This window comes from Leopardus geoffroyi, chromosome A2 (assembly GCF_018350155.1).
Source record: "Leopardus geoffroyi isolate Oge1 chromosome A2, O.geoffroyi_Oge1_pat1.0, whole genome shotgun sequence".
Taxonomy (NCBI): domain Eukaryota; kingdom Metazoa; phylum Chordata; class Mammalia; order Carnivora; family Felidae; genus Leopardus; species Leopardus geoffroyi.
In genome coordinates, this window is record NC_059331.1 from 102,698,331 (window position 1) to 102,717,471 (window position 19,141).

Sequence of the window (19,141 nt, forward strand, 5' to 3'; positions counted from 1 at the left end):
CTGAGCCACGCAGACTTCCCTCTTCTCTCTTTGTTAATGTCCATGGAAACCACCATTATTTCCAGATTTCAGTTTGCTGCTTCCCTTTTTTTACTTCCATTCTTCTTCTAATGTTTCATTAGAAGCCATTTTATAAATGCTTAAATTCTGACTTAGATCTTTTAGTCATCTCCCATTGCCTTTAGAATAGGTGTTAATACCTTAGAATAGTGTAAGCAAGCCTGTGGGAAATGTTTCCTGGCTACTTCTCTATGCCATCTTCCCTGTTGCATTCAGTGCTTTAGCAGTCCTGGGCACTTTGCTACTTTTCAAACATTTCCTTATGTTTATATAGGCTTGCTTCTGTATATTCAGTTTTCTCTGCTTAAATGCTTACCCCCAAACTTTCTTTGACTCCTACCTCACTTAGTAAATTTCTACTCCTCATTCAAGAGTCAAATGGAAACATTTCTTTTTTCTCAGTAGGGGGGCAAGGTATCAAAGTTTGTCGTAAGCATAAACTTCATATTAAGAAATCTATAAAATGATTTATATTTTTGAACCCATTCTTCATATCAATTTCCAAATTCCCTATTTCTACTATGTTTACAAACAGAACCTTCAGAGAATTTATAACGAAGAGGAGAAGAAGTGTAGATCAATACCCCATTCACCTCCTTCATTTTTACCTCTTCTGTGGAAACCAAAAATGCAGACAGTTAATAAAACTTTGGGAGCAGCCCTCAACCTGTTATGGGAGAGAGTTAATATATAAACATCCACACCTTCTTCACCCCTAGCTTGGGTGGTGAAGCTATATGAGGTGTTTCCTAGATAAAGATTTTGTCACTTGCAGAGGTAACTTGCTTTATGGTTTTCTTCCCTTCCTTCTCATCCTTTCTTGGGATCATTTCCAAAATAAACTACTTGAACTAAAATCTTTGTCTAGCAGTCTGTTTCTGGGAGAACACATACTAAGGCATGGGCATAATACTTTTTCTGCATTAAATTGTTTTTTCATGTTGTAATCTCTTACTGTTCATCATTGCTAATCTGAGTATCTTAGGAGTTTCAGAGTAAATAATGATTGCTTTTATATAAGTGTATACATTTATGTATAGTTCACATATGAATATATAAATTTAGAGCATATAAATTCCACTCATATTCAAATAAATGAAAGTAGTTTAAAGAGTGAAGAATAGGACAAAATAAACCAAGGATGATGATATAAAATTAGTCACAATCTATAAGTAATCTGGCATTATTTGACTTACAGGATTCTTTCATTAGCATTGGAAAAAAAAATCCCCGAGTCAGTTCTTAGCATCAAAATATCACTGAGATCTGTACATGTTCTCCTTACAATTTTAGCGGAGTATGAGAGCAGTGTCTAACATGTGGTAGGTGTTTAATAAGGTTTTGAGAAATAAATAAGTGCAACTTGAATAATTGTGTAATTAAATTGTTTGATTTCTACTTATTGCTTCTCATTATCATAAGAACCAACATTCCATAGTAAATAGGTTATTTATATTTTTTCAGTTTGGAGATTTTTGTCATTGGTTGCTCAGTTGCTAGTTTTCCTTTGGGTTCTTGGACTATTTTCATATGTGTGATCTGTTCATTTGCACTAGAAAAATCACATTATGAAGTGGAATGCTCCCAACACAGGGGAGAAAAGGACTGACCTTCAAAAATGGGTGTAGAGTCTGAGCTCCACATGAGTTATCTCAAAGTCCAGTACCAAAGTTAGGCTATACATGTAACCATTACAAGAGTAAATATAAATTATCACTTGATAGGTATCTATTATCTATTATATATTAAAGTTTATACCAAGTTTGTTAGCCATATTTTTCTCATGGAATATCTTTTTGGTAGAAATAAGTGCATGAACATTTTTTTAAGTTTGTTTATTTGTTTATTATTAAAAAACTTTTTTTTAACATTTATTTATTTTTTTTGAGAGAGAGAGAGAGAGAGAGAGAGAGGGAGACAGAGCATGAGTGGGGGGTGGGGGGGTGGGAGGGTGGCGTATACAGAGGGAATCACAGATTCCAAAGCAGGCTCCAGGCTCTGAGCAGTCAGCAAAGAGCCTGATGTAGGGCTCCAACTCATGAACTGCGAGATCATGACTTGAGTGGAGTTGGATGCTTAACCGACTGCCAAAGTTACTTATTTTGAGAGAAAGACAGAAAGTGCGAGCAAGGGAGGGTCAGAGAGAGAAAGGGAGAGAGAGAATCCCAAGCAGGCTGTGGCACTGTCAGCCCAGAGCCTGATGGAAGGCTCAACTGATCTCATGAATCATGAGATTGTGACCTGAGCTGAAAACAAGAGTCGGATGCTCAACCAGCTGAACCACCCAGGTGCCCCAGTGCATGAACATTTTAAGGCTATTACACATTCATTATTTTCACTTAGATTTTGGGATGTCAAAGATATTTATATGATTTGGAGTAAGGGAATAAAAAGAATTATTCATTTATTTACTTTGCTCTTTAAAAAATTTATTTCTCCTTGCTTTCTGCTTTTTGAGGGAAATGCTAGGTGTTTTAAGAGGGAGATCTTTCCCTTCCCACGACTGAGCTCAGGCAGCAGGGTGCCATAGGGCAGGGGATTCCATCATGTTGCTGCTGCTAGTCAGCACAGATCTTGACACATGATATGTTTGATTATTTTAGCTCTATAATTACAAATGGTATTTAACAAGAAATTATTTATATCTCTTTGGAACCAGCTTTGATAGTTGACTCTATAACCTTTAGAGTTGAGTCAATACAGAGGTCTGATTTATAAGATTTTATAGAAAAAGGAAGAAGTCCCTTTTTCATTTTTTAATGTACTTTTATGATTTATTTACTGAACTGTAATTAACATACAGGGTTATGTGAGTTTCAGGTGTGTAATATAATGATTCAGCAATTCTAAACATTGTGCTCAGTGCTCAGGATAAGTGTGCTCTTAATCCTCTTTATCTATTTCATCCATCCTCCCACCCACCTCCCCTCTGGCAACCTCCTCTTTGTTCTCTGTATTTGAGGTGGTTTTTTTTTTTTTTTTTTGGTCATTTTTTTTTTCTTTGTCTCTTTGTTTTGTTTCTTAAATTCCATACAAATGAAGTCACATGGTGTTTATCTTTCTCTGACTTATTTCACTTAGCAAAAGTCCCTTGATTTAAAATTAGCCTGTCTTACTGCAACCAAATCCCTCTCTTATCCCAGAAAAAAAAGTGATTTTCAAAGATTATATAACATACAGAAAGAAAAATAAAACATACATACAATTGATATTATAAAAACTGAAACAATGATTATTTTGTTGTGTTTGTTACACTGTGGAATGATTTTTAGTACCTTTTGATGTTAGCATGACTCAAACTCTATTCTCACATTTGGAGAATTAATGCCTCAGACTACCCAACTTCAATAAATGTAAAGCAACATAGAAATAAGAAATAAAAAAAGAAAAATTGATAATTTGTTTTATTACAAATTGAATAACTTACACTCAAACCTGCCCCCCCTCCCCCAAGCAAAAGGGCATGTGTACAAATTTAAAAGATAAACCAGAGGCTGGAAAAGAAATGTGTAATTTTAGGGATCCCCACAACAGCAAGACCCAGAATATATAAAGATTCTTGCCTTTTAGCAAGAGGCAAGCCCACAGAAAAATGGACAAAAGATATGAAGAGACAATCTAAAGAAAAGGAAGCCTGTATGTCCAATAAATATGAAAAAAAATATGTATTCTTAATTTAAAACAGGAAAATGAAATAAGACATCAGTGAGATACTGTTTCAAGTCCAGTAAAAAAATCTGACAGTTTCAAATGTTGATGAGCATGTGAAAAAACAGTAGCTCTCCTATGCATTGTAAATATGAATTGGTACAACCTCAGTGGAAAGCACTTTAGCAATATCTAATATAATCGAGGGTGCAGACAACATGCAATTGGGTAATTCTACCCTTAGTCGTACATTCTAGAGAAAATCTTTCAAAAACAACCTGCCAACCACCGACGCATGAATAGGACCAGCCCATAGGTCCTCTCATATCTGTCTGATATCTGAGTGCAGTTATCACACAAATTAACCCAGGCCAGAATTGTGAGAATTAATATGATTTCAAGCCACTAAAGTATGGAGTAATTTGTTTCACATAAAAAAGGCTAACATATCCACTCATGTCTATGTTTTATGTGTGTGTGTGTGTATATATATATATATATATATATATATATACATATATATATACATATATATATATAATGTATATGTATGTTTTATGTGTGTGTGTATATACATATACAGTGAAAAGAATAATAGGATCATATTACTACTATGGAAGAATAACACAGAATAATATTTTTCCCATATGAAGTTTTGTTTGTTTTGTTTCCCATATGATGTTTGTTTTTGTTATTCTCCCTATGGCTAGAGAAAACCAGAAAAAAATAAGTAAAAAGTAAAGTATATTTCCTTCCCCCTTCCAAAAAGTAGCTGAATGCAGGTTGTCTTATATCAGATGATCTTTGGGGACCTTGGTATTTTGTGATCACAAGGAGAATTTGCTTTGTCTTCATCCTTTGAGAAAGGCTAGTTTTTCAAGTTGAAGTGGTTGAAGTGCCCAGATTTAAAAGGAAAAGAAAATTGTTAGTTTAGGTTATCCCAGAAGCAGACACTGAGAAAAGGATTTGAGTATCAGAGATTCATTTGGGAAGAGCAGAAAATAACAATTAGGCAGAGAAAGGGGCACCTGCATGGCTCAGTCGGTTAAATGTCCGACTTCAGCTCCAGTCATGATCTCACAGTTCCTGAGTTCTAGCACCGCGTTCTAGCACCGCTGTGCTGACAGCTCAGAGCCTGGAGACTGTTTCGGATTCTGTCACTCCCTCTCTCTCTGCCCCTTCCTCTACTCATGCTCTGTCTCTCTCTCACATCAATAAATAAATGTTAAAAATAAAAAAAAAAAAAAACAATAAGGCAGAGAAGTGATTAGGGAAAGGAAGGAGACCAATAAATGGTTCATTACTCAGCCTGATCTCACAGGGCACTTGGAGCTCAACCCTGTAAGGAAACTTTGAACTAATACAAAACACCTGACTTAAAATCATCTCCTCATCCTCTGCAGAGGGGTGAAGGGGCCAGAGTATTTATATACCATCTCCAATGAGCTCAATGAAGCCTATTCTGGTGAGAAGACAGTGTTAATTCTCTGGAATTTTCAGACTCTTATACGGGAGAAAAGCATTTCTGGTTCTAGGAAACAAAACAAAAAACAAACACAAAACCCTCAGGCACAGAGAAGTCCTTTAGAGAGCAGTGAGAGAGAATGTGCAGACCTGATGGTGTCTTTTCCAAGGATCTTCCCCCTAAGTGGGTAAAGGAGAAGACTGGCCCCTGTGGAAATTTCAGAGACTGGCCTGTTTGCCCAGAGTTTGGGAAGTGGGGACTGGGATGGCTTCAGGTTGCCATGTTTACTCTGAATCCACACCTTGAGAGCAGAGTATAGGCTGATTCTGGGTTTGCTCTGCATGACCTCTCAGACCACCAGGTTCTCAAGGGCTCACAGGCTGCAAAGAGCAAGCCCTAGGGGAGCTGGGTATAGCAGAAGGAGGAACAGCAGTTTCAATCTTGTAAGCCTTTGGATGCATTGTTAGGAAGTGTGTTGCCCCACTACCAGATATGATTAAAGTAAGGCTTTTGCCTCATTGGTAAGTGGGGGACATAGAGCCTGAATGATTTGGAAAAACACAAGCATATAAGGTTTCCTTTCCTAAGTGATGTGGAACAAATTAATACTTGTAGTAGATGATATTAATATGTTTTATATTATTAACATATAGGCTATTTATTTATTTAGGAGAGAGACACAGAGCACAATCAGGGGAGAGAGGCAGAAGGGAAGAGAGAGAATCCCAAGTAGGTTCCTTATTCAGTGCAGAGCCTGACATGGGGCTGTATACCACAACCCTGGGATCGTGACATGAGTCAAAATCAAGAGTCTGATGCTCACTGACTGAGCCACCCAAGTGCCCCTGCAATATCATTTAATCTAGTTTTTGTATTCCATTATAAGAATGTATCATATTTTATTTATCCAGTCTCCTATTTATTTGACATCAATGTCAATAAAAAATGATCATCCTGGGGCGCCTGGGTGGCGCAGTCAGTTAAGCATCCGACTTCAGCCAGGTCACGATCTCGCAGTCCGTGAGTTCGAGCCCCGCGTCAGGCTCTGGGCTGATGGCTCAGAGCCTGGAGCCTGTTTCCGATTCTGTGTCTCCCTCTCTCTCTGCCCCTCCCCCGTTCATGCTCTGTCTCTCTCTGTCCCAAAAATAAATAAACGTTGAAAAAAAAATTAAAAAAAAAATGATCATCCTGGAATTTTATCTCTGTGAGGCTATCTGAGAATTTCCTCAGGAGAAACCCCTAAATACTGAATTCTGGATAAAAGATGCACACAGATTGAGTTTTAAAATACACTGCAAAATTGTCTATCAGAATGATGTATTGATGTGTACATAGTTCTAAGTGTACTTGGGTTTTGACGATGATGCATATGCAGCATTTAAAAGCATATCTTAGTTATATACACCTATTCCTAACTTCTCTGTCTTAATCTTCTCTTATTTCTTAGGACAACAGAAATCTGTGAGTTACCAGCACAAGTGTATCAAAGGGTACCATACTTTTCTTAATTAGACTAGCTTATATTCTTCTTGCTTTTGAGATATTTCTGGAAATTTTGAAAAACTTTTTTTCTTTGATGTTTAAGTTACCTAAACTCATTTGGTAAATTTGCTTGCTTTTGTCTGATAATAAATTCAGGTTTGATTTAATGTCAGGGAGTTACTAGAATATTAGTTTTGTGACTCAATTTTTCCAGTTTTGTTTTTTATTATTTAGTTTTCATGAGAGCAAACTGATAAACAGAATTGTGTGTGTATTATATATATTACTTGGTTGATTTATAACACTTGGAAATCCCAAGAAGTAAAAGGAAAATGAGAGAGATTGCATCGCTAAGATTAGCCTCATCAGGAAGTAATATTAAAATTGGCTTTCAGAGTATAATCAAGCATTTGTCCAGTTATCTTTAATTGATCTGCTGTAAAAATGAGAGTGCAAATTGTAGATGAAATTGCAATGCATTACAAATCAAAGAAGAGGATAAAATAAAGCAATTAGATAAGATTGGGATTTTCTTTTCATCTGGGTACTCCTGGGCTACTTAGTGTTTTTCAGTATTGCTAGTGAGGGAAAAAAGTTCAATGGTTTAAAATGAATGTGGACTTTAAAATGAAGTGAAAAGGAGGGTTTTCACAGTTTTGGTTACTTTTCACTCAAGAAGGGTGTTCTGTGACAGACTGCTTGTTACTGCCTTATCTGACAGCCTAGAGATACCAGTTACTCAGGCAGCATGGGTGAAAGAGGGGAGAGAGGGGATAGAAATTAATGAGCCTGAGTCTCCCCAGTGCTGTTACTCCCTTTCTCCCTGTTATTAGGTGAGGCATGTAAAGATGTCCATTTCTTTTGTAGCCAGCAATGTTCAGGGAAGCAGAAAAGATCATGGATTTGGGTTTCTCAGTGACTGAATCTCGTCTGTCTCTTAATTGCTAAACTGGAAGTTCTTTAATCTCCTTGGGCCTCAGTTTTTTTGGTATAAAATGATAAAAATAATACATTTCACTGGATAATTGTGACAATTAACAAAGACAAAAATGTGTGCATTTTCCAGGTTTGTGTGTGGTGCACATTAATTCTTAAAGGATGGGTATGTTATTTTAATGTGCTGTTTTTGTTACTATTCCTATTACTATTATTACCATTATTGTAACACTTTGCTCTGGGTGAGGATCAGATTATTTAGTAGAAATGAAGGTAGCATCACACAGGATTAGCTCTCCTACAAATCATACTTAAAGATAAATCCCAAATGATTCCTTATACCTTTGAGAGGAGAATTGGCTTTCTCTTAAGTCCGTTGAAGGGGAATTCTTACTAAGATACTTACAAGTCTGTGCCATTGTCCAGAAGCAGTACACAAATGTGAACATTTATAGAACTCATTCAGTTTTTAAAAATGTTTATTTATTTATTTTTGAGAGCGAGAGATAGCGAGCAAGGGAGAGAGAGAGAGAGGGAGGGAGAAGGAATCCCAAGCAGGCTCTGTGGTCTTAATTGACTAAGTTGAATTCTTTCTGTATCATTTAATTTTCAGATTATTTAAGGAGTGAGAGTCTTTACTTCTCAGAAGTTGTATGTATTCTTCTAGTTTTCTTAAATACCATAGTCCTTTTGGTAGACCTTCTATTTTTAAATTTTGATAGAGAGATGAATCCAACGAATATTTCATTTTTCCCTGAACTGTACTTTAAGAAAAGTGACTGAGCAGATGTGATGATAAACGGCAGCTGAAACTGGACTGCAGTATCTGGAGACAACAGGAGTGAGGATGATGATGAATGAAAGAATTCATTCACTATCTCAGGAGAACAGCTGTGTCTTTGCTTACTGTTGCAGTGTAGAAATAAAGACTTAATGTTTCTGATCTGATATCTTTTTCTTTTAAGAGGTCTCCGTATTTTTAAGAGAGAAAAATTAATTTAAAATTTTAAAACACATTGTTGGTTTGTACGATTCAGGACAATCCAAACACATTTGTGGGATAACATGTGGCCCTCCTTATACCTTCTAATAACATCCATTCTAGACTTCTAATTGCTTTAAACATAAAAATAACCAGAGATACTTGGCATTGTGATATTTTTTCTACGTTTAATAAAAATATTTTGAATTTTGAGTTCATATGCTTCTTTAAAAAACTTTTTTTTTACATTTATTTATTTTTGAGAGACAGCATGAGCAGGGGAGGGTCAGAGAGAGAGGGAGGCACAGAATCTGAAGCAGACTCCAGGCTCTGAGCTGTCAGCACAGAACCCACAAACCAGGAGATCATGACCTGAGCTGAAGTCAGACACCCAACTGACTGAGCCACCAGGCACCCCTGAGTTCTATACGGTTCTTAAATTATATATTTCAAACATTCGTAAAGAGTATTCACTTTAATATAAAGCCTCAGAATATCAGTTTTAAGTGTTCTTAGAGAAATCATCATCTCTTCATTTTGAAGATCAAGAAACTGAGAAGCAAATGGAGTTGCTAAAAGTTCTGCATCTAGTTAGTGATAGAGTCAGGGTTTGAACCCTGAATTCCTGAGTATCACTTCTATTTATCATGTCTTCAGTTTATTTGTTGTAAGACCTGCAAAGTAAGGTTCAATAGATGCAGTTTCCTTATGCAAACGTTTCTAATGATCTAGCCCATAAGGCAATACACACATGTATTTGACACCTTAGACTTTAGCAAAATTTAAAATGACTTCCTAAATGGATGCTTTGTTAAGATATTTCAGTGTAACTTAGATTAAGTGATAGCAGAAGTAAAATTAGAAAACTGGTGTCTATTCTATACATTACTAAACAAGTAGTTTTCTGCTTAATTGATTTTATTGATCATCTTTTCAGTTTTGGATAGTAAGCTTCAGGAATTAGGAAGTGAAACGTACTGTGTTGCTTTTATTATTCTTAATTTTATCTTGGAATGCATGAAGAATGAACTTTCCTTGAGTCTTTCTTTTTTGGGGGAGGGTGTCTTTATTTTGACTTCGTTCAGCACATTTATTATAACTAGAAAATTCCAGACCATTTTCCAATAGAATTCAGATCTTCTTTCCCAACCATATTTAGGAAATAGCGGGTGATAATGCACCTATGCAGTCTACTCAGAATCTGCTATTTCTTAGTGCTGAGAGATGCAGCCCAAATCCCATTTGCAGTGTTTATTACCTCCAAGAATCTGTGAGCAAGCATCTTTCCTGGTCCTTTTACTTGTCTGTCTTGTCTATTGGCTATCCATTTTCCATTGTTATCCCAGGTTGGCTGCCAATGGTACATTTCTCAGCCACTTAATAACTTTACTTAGATTTATAAGAAGCCAAGTGCTGTCAAGTCCCTGAGATGTGTAGATTGAGGCTTTCTTCCTCTCCTCCACCCCTTCCAACTTTACAGTGTAAGTCTGTCTCCTTAATAGCACTTTGGTCTTAATAGAGTGTGTCTCTCAGGGTCCAGCATCAGCTGCATTGTTGGAGCATGGCTTATGCTCATCTCTTCTGAGCTAGACTGCAGTTAAATAGGAGCAATTTATTTCTGCTGTTGTCAATATCACATTTCATGAACCTGAAACTCATTACCTTTTTTTTTTTTTTTTTTTTTTTTTCAAATTACCTTGCTTGGCTTTATAAGGGCATTTTGTATTTGCCACAGATCATTCTTTTAGATTTGGAAAGAACTGAAACTTTTTGTTACACTTCTGATTGGTATAATAGGATGCCATTTAGGCTAAGGGTAGGCAGAGGAAAATCACAGCTTTTGACTGTAGAAACTGCACTTGCCATGCTCAAACACAAGGATAGTGGTTGTGGGGCTTTTAGCTCATGATGCAAACGAAGGAAAAGAGCCTCTCACATTAAGAGGTTTATAGTAATATATTATAAAGGCTGGAAATGTTTTCAAAAAGAATTTAAGCAATATATCTGAGGGGCAACTATGATTATAAAGAACAATGTCCTTGTGAATATTGCATTTACTGGACTCAAAATAGTTTGTTTTTTTCTTTTATGTACATTTTGTGTTGCAGTTAGATTATCTATATGTTCCTCTAAGAGCAGAAGCTGACAAACTAAAGTCCACCACCTGTTTATGTATGGCTTATGAGCTAAGAATTGTTTTTTACATTTTTAAATGGTTGAAAAATCAAAAAGGCTAATCTTTCATGACATGGGAGTGTTAGATGGAACTGAAATTTCAGTATCCATAAATAAAGTTTTATTGGAACACAGTCATGCTCTTGTTCACTTATTAGGTCTGCGGCTGCTTTCCTGCTACAACAGCAGTGTTAAATAGATGTGACACAGACTATTTAGTTTACAAAGTCTATAATATACACTCTGCTTCTTTGTGGAAAAAGTCTGCTAGTCCCTGTTCTAGAGTGCAGTGCTCCAGATGTATTTTTTTTCTTTTCTTCTTCCTGTACTGCTGCTTGGAGGAAATCCTGATAACAAGAGCTACAAAGTCAGAGCTGGCTCTCTGCCCAGTTGGAGTTGCGTAAATGAAATGATTTAAGGATACAGCAAAGTTTCCTCTACCCAACAATATCTCATTTGGTGTTCTGTCAAGATACAACTCTTCTATCCTTGTCTGATCTGAGTCATTCTTTGAGTTCAATGTCCAAAGGTGATGGAGAGGGTCATTATTTACAGAAGATTACAAAAAAATATTTTAGAGTGGAGAAAGTCCTAGACTGAGAGTCAAGAGACATGGGGTCTAATTACGATTCACCAACGGATGACTCAGCTACATGCACTTAAGAAAGGTGTTTGAGCTTTTTGCAGTTTTCTCCTCTGTGTGGATGATGAACCACATGCTCTCTAAGGTCTGTTTTACCTTGGAAGCTTTGATTCTGTATTTTCCAATATATGTGAGGGAGGCCTTGTGCATTATTTGAACTTCTCCCATTACTATGATTGAATTTACTACCTAAATTAATTGTTACTCTGTAAAGATGTAGGTATTTTGTCCCTTAGTGAATGTTATTCACCAATTCCTAGTGCAAAGGAGATGTTTAACCATCACTTTTGAATTAGTGGATAAATGAATGCATGAATGAAATAACCTAATTATAGCATGCTTAGCCTATCTAGCACCACGTCCCTTAGAGCTTTAGAGACCCCCTTTTTACTGAATTCTGTCTTTGTGATTTGTCTTCTTATTCATAACCTTACCTTACACTTGTAAACTGGTAATGAACACACTTTAGCTATCCTTCTCACAACCATGGCTTCGATTGTCAGAATGACCTTATATAGGCTTTGCTTACACCAAACAAACCAATCAATTCAACTGATTCACTAGACCCTTGGCAGAATTACCACTGCCAGGCAGGCTGAATGCCCAAGAGGGGGAGCTAGAAACCTTAGGGGGCTGAAAAGTAGCCATAAAACACTGAGTCAGAGGAGAAAGCATCAAGGTTTTTGTATTAAGCAAAAAATCAGGCAACTCTCACTAATAAACTTTTATACTTCTCAAATTTGTCCAGAACCAATGCTCTATTAAATGTCCAGGTATTGATGAGTATATATGTTGGCTTTGTAGGTATCTGCGCTGAGAAGCTCCTGTGGCTCCAGTTTTTTCTAATTTCAGAGGGCTCCTTATTTCTTAACAGCAGCTGAGCATGTTTAAGGAAGCCAATACATAGACTTTATCATTAAGAAGTTCATAAGTTTGTACTTTAAACAAATTCTAAACCTTAAAAAATAAGAGATTTTGTAAATGGACTTAGCATTGAGAATATTTGCCTTGAGAAAGGAGCTATTGTAAAGGAGTCTCCTTTGTTATAGTTTTTTTTTTTTTTAAATCACTTCTATGGAGCAGTACCTTCAAGTATCAGTTTTCTGAGATCTAGAAAGATAGAAAAAGCAATTAATGTGTGTTGGTCTAACACCTAACATCACTGAATTATGAGAATTTAATAAAGATGTTTCTTAGGCAGGCAACTGTAGCATCTCATAAATACAATTAAGTAAATACAAATATTTGCAAAAGACATGCTTAATTATTTTCTTTGCCCTGTGGTTTCAGAAGCAATGGCTCTTGAGACGGTGACAGTTATTTCAACAGTAGAATGGGCAAAGTACCAAACCAAAACAAAATTTAAAAAATACCTATAATTATTCTAGCTTCCAAGCTGAATGGTATTAATGTAACCTACATGTGTGTCATGTGGCTTTCTGCTAAAAATCACTATCGCTTACTGATCAGAATAAATAGCTATTTGGTTTTTGTCATTGTGTACCTATCATTCACGTGAAAATAAATGATTTTAAAATATAAAGAACAACTCTGGATCTCCCTATAATCAAAACTTCCAGTTTTTAGAAAGCATTTGTGAGAGTTGATGTGTGGATGAAGAGGGAAAGATAGTATCTCATGAAGATGAATTATTTCTTTGTTTACTCTGTTTTTTTTTCTACTCAAATAGAAATAGCTGCTATATGTGTCTTTACAATGTAAGAGACCAGGTAAGAGGACCTAGTTGCCCTTTGTAAGTCAGTCTCTGGTTGGTCTCATTTTAAAGACTTCTGTAGGAGAAATTTCTTAACTTTCTCCATAACATTTCTGTGTCAGAAGTCATTTAAGTTTTCTCTTTCAACATTTAAAGATTCTGGTTCTTTACGTAATTCAAATGTTTATGGCAAAAGTGGAGTGAATTAGGACGCTGCTCTTTGATTTTGATATCATCATGTTGATACCACCATAATGAACGATAAATAAACCTTGCCAAAGAATAGCAGATTATCATAATGGCCAGTGTTTATTGAGAACTTTAATATGCCAGGATTAGTTCCAAGTAATTTGTAAGTTACAACATTTATTTTCTTTTTGTTACTAAAATTTTTTTTAACATTTATTTATTTTTGACAGAGAGAGATAGAGCATGAGCTGGGAAGGGGTTGAGAGAGGAAGACACAGAATCTGAAGCAGGCTCTGTGCTCTGAGCTGTCAGCACAGAGCATGACGTGGGGCTGGAACTCATGAACTGAGAGATCATGACCTGAGCTGAAGTTGGACACTTAGCTGACTGAGCCACCCAGGTGCCCCTACAACATTTATTTTCAAATTAATCCTGTCAAATCGATACTCATCTTCCTTTACATTTATAGATGAGGAAGCTGAGTGTTTAGGCAAATTGCCCAAAGTGACACATCCAGAAAGTGATGGCACTAGAATTTGAACCCAAACAGTCTCAGGTCAAAGCCCATGTTCCACCTCATTTGTTACTTTTTAGACATATTTCTGAACTGAACTGTTTTGTCACAAAATGTTACTAATTTATTAAATTCAACTTCCATAGTTGCATTGTCCAACATCTGTTCCCCCAAACAAAAGTTCCAGGAGGTAGTAACTCATATAGATGGTCACCAAGGCTGAATATATTTGGTAAGTGATGGCATGAACAATGAAATTAGTTTGTCTTCTGTAGGCCTTCTCAGGACTTTTATTCTCCTAACGCACACTGCAAGACTAACAGAGTATGCATTGTTTTCCTCTCCTAATCACACTTTGGGAAATATTTTCATACTAATTTTAGTCTATAGTTCAACAATGTCTAATAGGATAGCCATAAGCCAAATGTGGCTATTTAAATTTAAATTAATTGAAATGATTAGATGCATTAGTCACCTGTTAAGTGTTTAATAACCACATGTGGCTAATGGATACTATGTTGGGCAGTGCAGGTATAGATCATTTCTATCCTTAGAGATATTTATGTTACCACTGCTGTTGACTTCCATGCCTACATTTCTGGGTAGATGGAAATAATTCTTTGTTAGGTTATTAAATGACACAGGCAGACATTGGTGGCACTAAAAGTCAATCTAGAGATAAAAACAGTGCCTTTTGACTGACTTTAGTTTTCTATTGAAAACTAATCTTTTGATTAAAACAGAATTATAGTATTTATGAATCACTAATTCCTTACATCTAAGACATAATTCAAAAGATTTGTAGGGCTTGGAATTTAAATAAACAGCAAAATAAAATAAGATAAAGAATTGGAGAAAGGATAGATTAGTAATTGATTTTGAGAGCAAGAAGCTGGGTATAGAGATTCCCCTTTCTGTGTGCTGGGTGAGTAAATAAAATCTAATTGTAAAATTCACCTGGCCTCAAATCCCAGGGAAACAATGATTGGGATGCCTAGCTTAATAAAGCTAATAATTTAAAAATGGACCCTCCCATTAAAATGGCATTAATGAGGGAAAGGTAATCGAAATAGACCTAGGGGCTACTTTTGGATGCCTAGCCAGGAATTCTGAAAGCAGTGATATTTAGGTGTCAGGCAGGTGAAGTAAGTAGAAAGGGAGAGGGAAGGGAGGTGGAGCAGGGATTGGGCATGTGGGTATTAACACAACAGGGACTTTCCAAGATCAGTACTTGTGATTCTGGCTGCCAGTGTGTCACATCTGAATCCTAACTTCTCTGTACCAAATGGAAATAAAACATCTCCTATTCCTTAAAGTGAACAGGAAACCATTTGAAGCTAGGGGACAAGGTATATATTTATAGTGCCATATCTGGGTAACTACAAAGCAAGACATCGCCACCATCTGGAAGTAGCTGCTGAGTTGCAAGTACACCATCTCAGAGATAAAACCAGTTTCAGAAGTTTCTTAAGTGAATACCTGCAAATAACAATAATGTTTGGTGGTATTAAATATTATCCATATTATGAGACTTAAAAAATGTGAAGACTGAGGTTTTGATTTAAAAGACAAGGAATTAATATATGTTTGTACCAAAAGAAACCCCGCACTTCATAGTATTATAGTTTATACTTTTTTGAGTCTGCCTTCTTTCATCTCAAAGTCATATTTGTGAGTTATATTTACTGTTATTCCATCTAGTGGTATTTTATTTTACTGCTATATAATGTTAAATTTTACATTGTACAAATATACCACAATTTATATATTCACTCTATAGTTGATGAACTCTTGAGTTGTTTCCAATATTTAATGTTATGAATTCTGTTGCTATGAATATTCTTGTTTATATATTTTTATTTGTGCACATATGATGCATTTCTTGAAGTGGAATTTCTGGGTCCAAATGTGTGTTTATATTTTATTAATACTACCAAAAAGTTTTTCAAAATGATTGTACAAATTCCTCCTAACCCTTAGTAGTGTGTCAGAGTTCCAGATGCTCCATATCTTTTCAAACATATGGTGTGGACAGTCCTTTAAATTTTAGCCGTGCTTTTAAGTGTATGGTGCTATCTTATACTGTTTTAAAATTTTTATTTCCCAGATCACTGATGAAGTTGAAAACCTATTCATACTTACCGGCCATTTGAATATCTTCTCTCTTGACATAGTTATTCATTTTTTTCATTATTTACCCATTTTTTTTTTCCTACTGGATCAATTACCTTTTCCTTATTGATACATTAGGATTTTTATATATTCTATGAGTCTTTTATCCACTAAATGTATCTTCTCTCACCCTCTGATTTCCTTTTTTTCCCCTCTCTCATATTGAAGTCTTGGTTGAACAGAAGTTCTTAATTTTAATGTAGTCTATTTTATTCTCTGTTTCTATAAGTCTAGTGCTATTTTGTGTTCTTTAAAAAGATTTAACCCCAAATTCATGACCTTTTTTTTTTTTCCTGTCATCTTGAGGGTTTTATTTTCTTATTTAGAACAACAATTCCCCTGGAATTGATTTTTGTATAAGGTGTGAGGTAGCAGCCAAGTTTCATTATTTTGCTTTCATACAGATTTATAGTTTACCTACCTCATTCTCTACTGCATTGCAGTGCCACTTTAGAATACATTATATGTCTCCATTTGTGTAGGACTGTATTGGACTGTTGTATTCCTTTCACCTATGCATTCATCCTTCTGCCAGTAGTTTGATATTTTAATAACTGTGAACTATTTTAAGTCTTGATATCTGTGTAAGCTCTCCGCAGTTCTCTTCTGAGAATTTGCATTTCCATATAAATTTTAGAATAAACTTTTTACTTCTAAAAACCAGGTATTTTGATTGGAATTATTTTTAATCTATATATCAATTTGGGTAGAATTAATATATATATTCTTCCAATCCGTAAATATCAGTATTCCCCCATTTACTGAGAATTTCTATAGTTTTTAAATTAATGTTTCTGTAGTTTTACTCTGTTGAGATCTTGCATATCCATTTTCAGATTTATTGACATGTTTTTAATGACATATTTTAAATAGTATATTTATTTTATTTTTCCCTAAATGTTGCTTGCCAGCATTTAAAGTTACAATTGACTTTTAAAAATTGATTTTGAATTCAGTGGCCTCTTAACATTCACTTATGAAGACTAATGACTCATCTAGAACTTTTTTGTAGTTTAAAAATATATTTTATATTATCTGTAGATAGTAGTGATTTTATTTCTTCCTTTCCAAGTTTCTAAAGTGGTATTTCTTTTTTATTGCTGTCCTATGCCAGTTAGGACTTCCAGTATAATTATAGAACTGGTGATAGGGGATATGTTGTCTCATTCCTTATTTCAAAGAAAAAGCTTTTTGTAATTCACTAATAAGCATTATATTTGCGATAGGATTATTTAAAAAAATTTTTTTTTCAACGTTTATTTATTTTTGGGACAGAGAGAGACAGAGCATGAACGGAGGAGGGGCAGAGAGAGAGGGAGACACAGAATCGGAAACAGGCTCCAGGCTCTGAGCCATCAGCCCAGAGCCCGACGCGGGGCTCGAACTCACGGACCGCGAGATCGTGACCTGGCTGAAGTCGGAGGCTTAACCGACTGCACCACCCAGGCGCCCCTGCGATAGGATTATTTTTAGAATTGACCAAATATGATCATGTTATTTTTTTTATCACTGAATAAGATTTGATAATGATTTATTTAGGATATTCTTAAACTTGTTTATGAGTGAGTTGACTTGCTTGTTATAATGAGTAACCTAGAGATGATAATATACAATTTGCCTTATTAAAGCTCATTATAAATGATACTTTTATGTTTAGTGTGATGACATTAGGGTACTTTAATATCATTTATCTACATCTTTACTTATATGCCATTGTTGTCTTGCATTGGAATCCAATATATAGTTTTGACATCACAATATATTATTGTTATTGAGTACATAGTCAAGGATTATTTTGATAAACTCATATATTTTATCATTGTTTTGCTTTGTATTATATCTTTTTAAAAATTTTTTAACATACATACATACATTTATTTATTTATTTATTTATTTATTTATTTATTTATTTTGAGAGAGAGAGACATAGTGAAAGTGGGAAGGGGTAGGGAGAGAGGGAGGCACAGAATCCAAAGCAGGCTCCAAGTTCTAAGCTGTCAGCATGGAGCCCAATGTGGGACTCGAACCCACAAACTGTGAGATCATGACCTGGGCCGAAGTTGGATGCCCAACCATCAGAGCCACCCAGACACCCCAATGTATTACATCTTTTATTTGGGGATCATTTTGTTTATGCATAAAAGCACATTTTGAACATCTTTTAGTTGATGGTGATAAATTATCTCAGTTTTTACTTGTCTAAAAATAATTTTTTAAAAAATTATTTTTTTAAAAAAGTTTATTTAAAAAAGTTATTTTGACTAGTTATAGAATTATAGGTTGATTGTTTTTGTTTGTTTTTTACCTTCTAGTACATTGAACTTTCAATCTGTCTTCCAGCTTCTGTTGTTTCCATTAGGAAATTGTTTTTATTATATTTTTTATTTCTTTGAAACATATTTTCTTCTTTTCCTCTGATTATCTTATGTTTTCTCTATATCTTTGTTTTTTAGCAGTTTTACTATGATAATGCCTAGGTGTTTTAACTTTATTTTATATTATTATGCATTAATTTCCTTTTATCTTTTTGAAATTTTTATTTAATTCTAGTTAGTTAACATATAGTCTAATACTGGTTTCAGGAGTAGAATTTAGTGATTCATCACTTACATATAACACCCAGTGCTCAACACAAGTACCCTCCTTAATCCCCATTATTTATTTAGCCCATCCCTTGCCCACCTCCCCATCCAACAACCCTCAGTTTATTCTCTATAATTAGGAGTCTCTTATGGTTTGCTTCCTTCTCTTTTTCCTTCTTTCACCTACGTTCATCTGTTTTGTTTCTTAAATTTCACATATGAGTGAAATTATATGGTGTTTGTCTTTCTCTGATTGACTTACCTCACTTAGCATAATACACTCTAGCTCCATTCACGTCATTGCACATGGCATGTTTTCATTCTTTTTGATGGCTAAGTAATATTCCATTGCATACACACACGCACACACACACACATACACACACACACACACATATACATAGATATATACACCACATCTTCTTTACCCATGCATTAATTGATGGACATTTGGGCTCTTTCCATAATATGGCTATTGTTGGTATTGCTGCTGTATACATAAGGTTCATGTGTTCCTTTGAGTCAGTATTTTTGTATCCTTTGGGTAAATACCTAGTAGTACTAGGTCATAGGATAGTT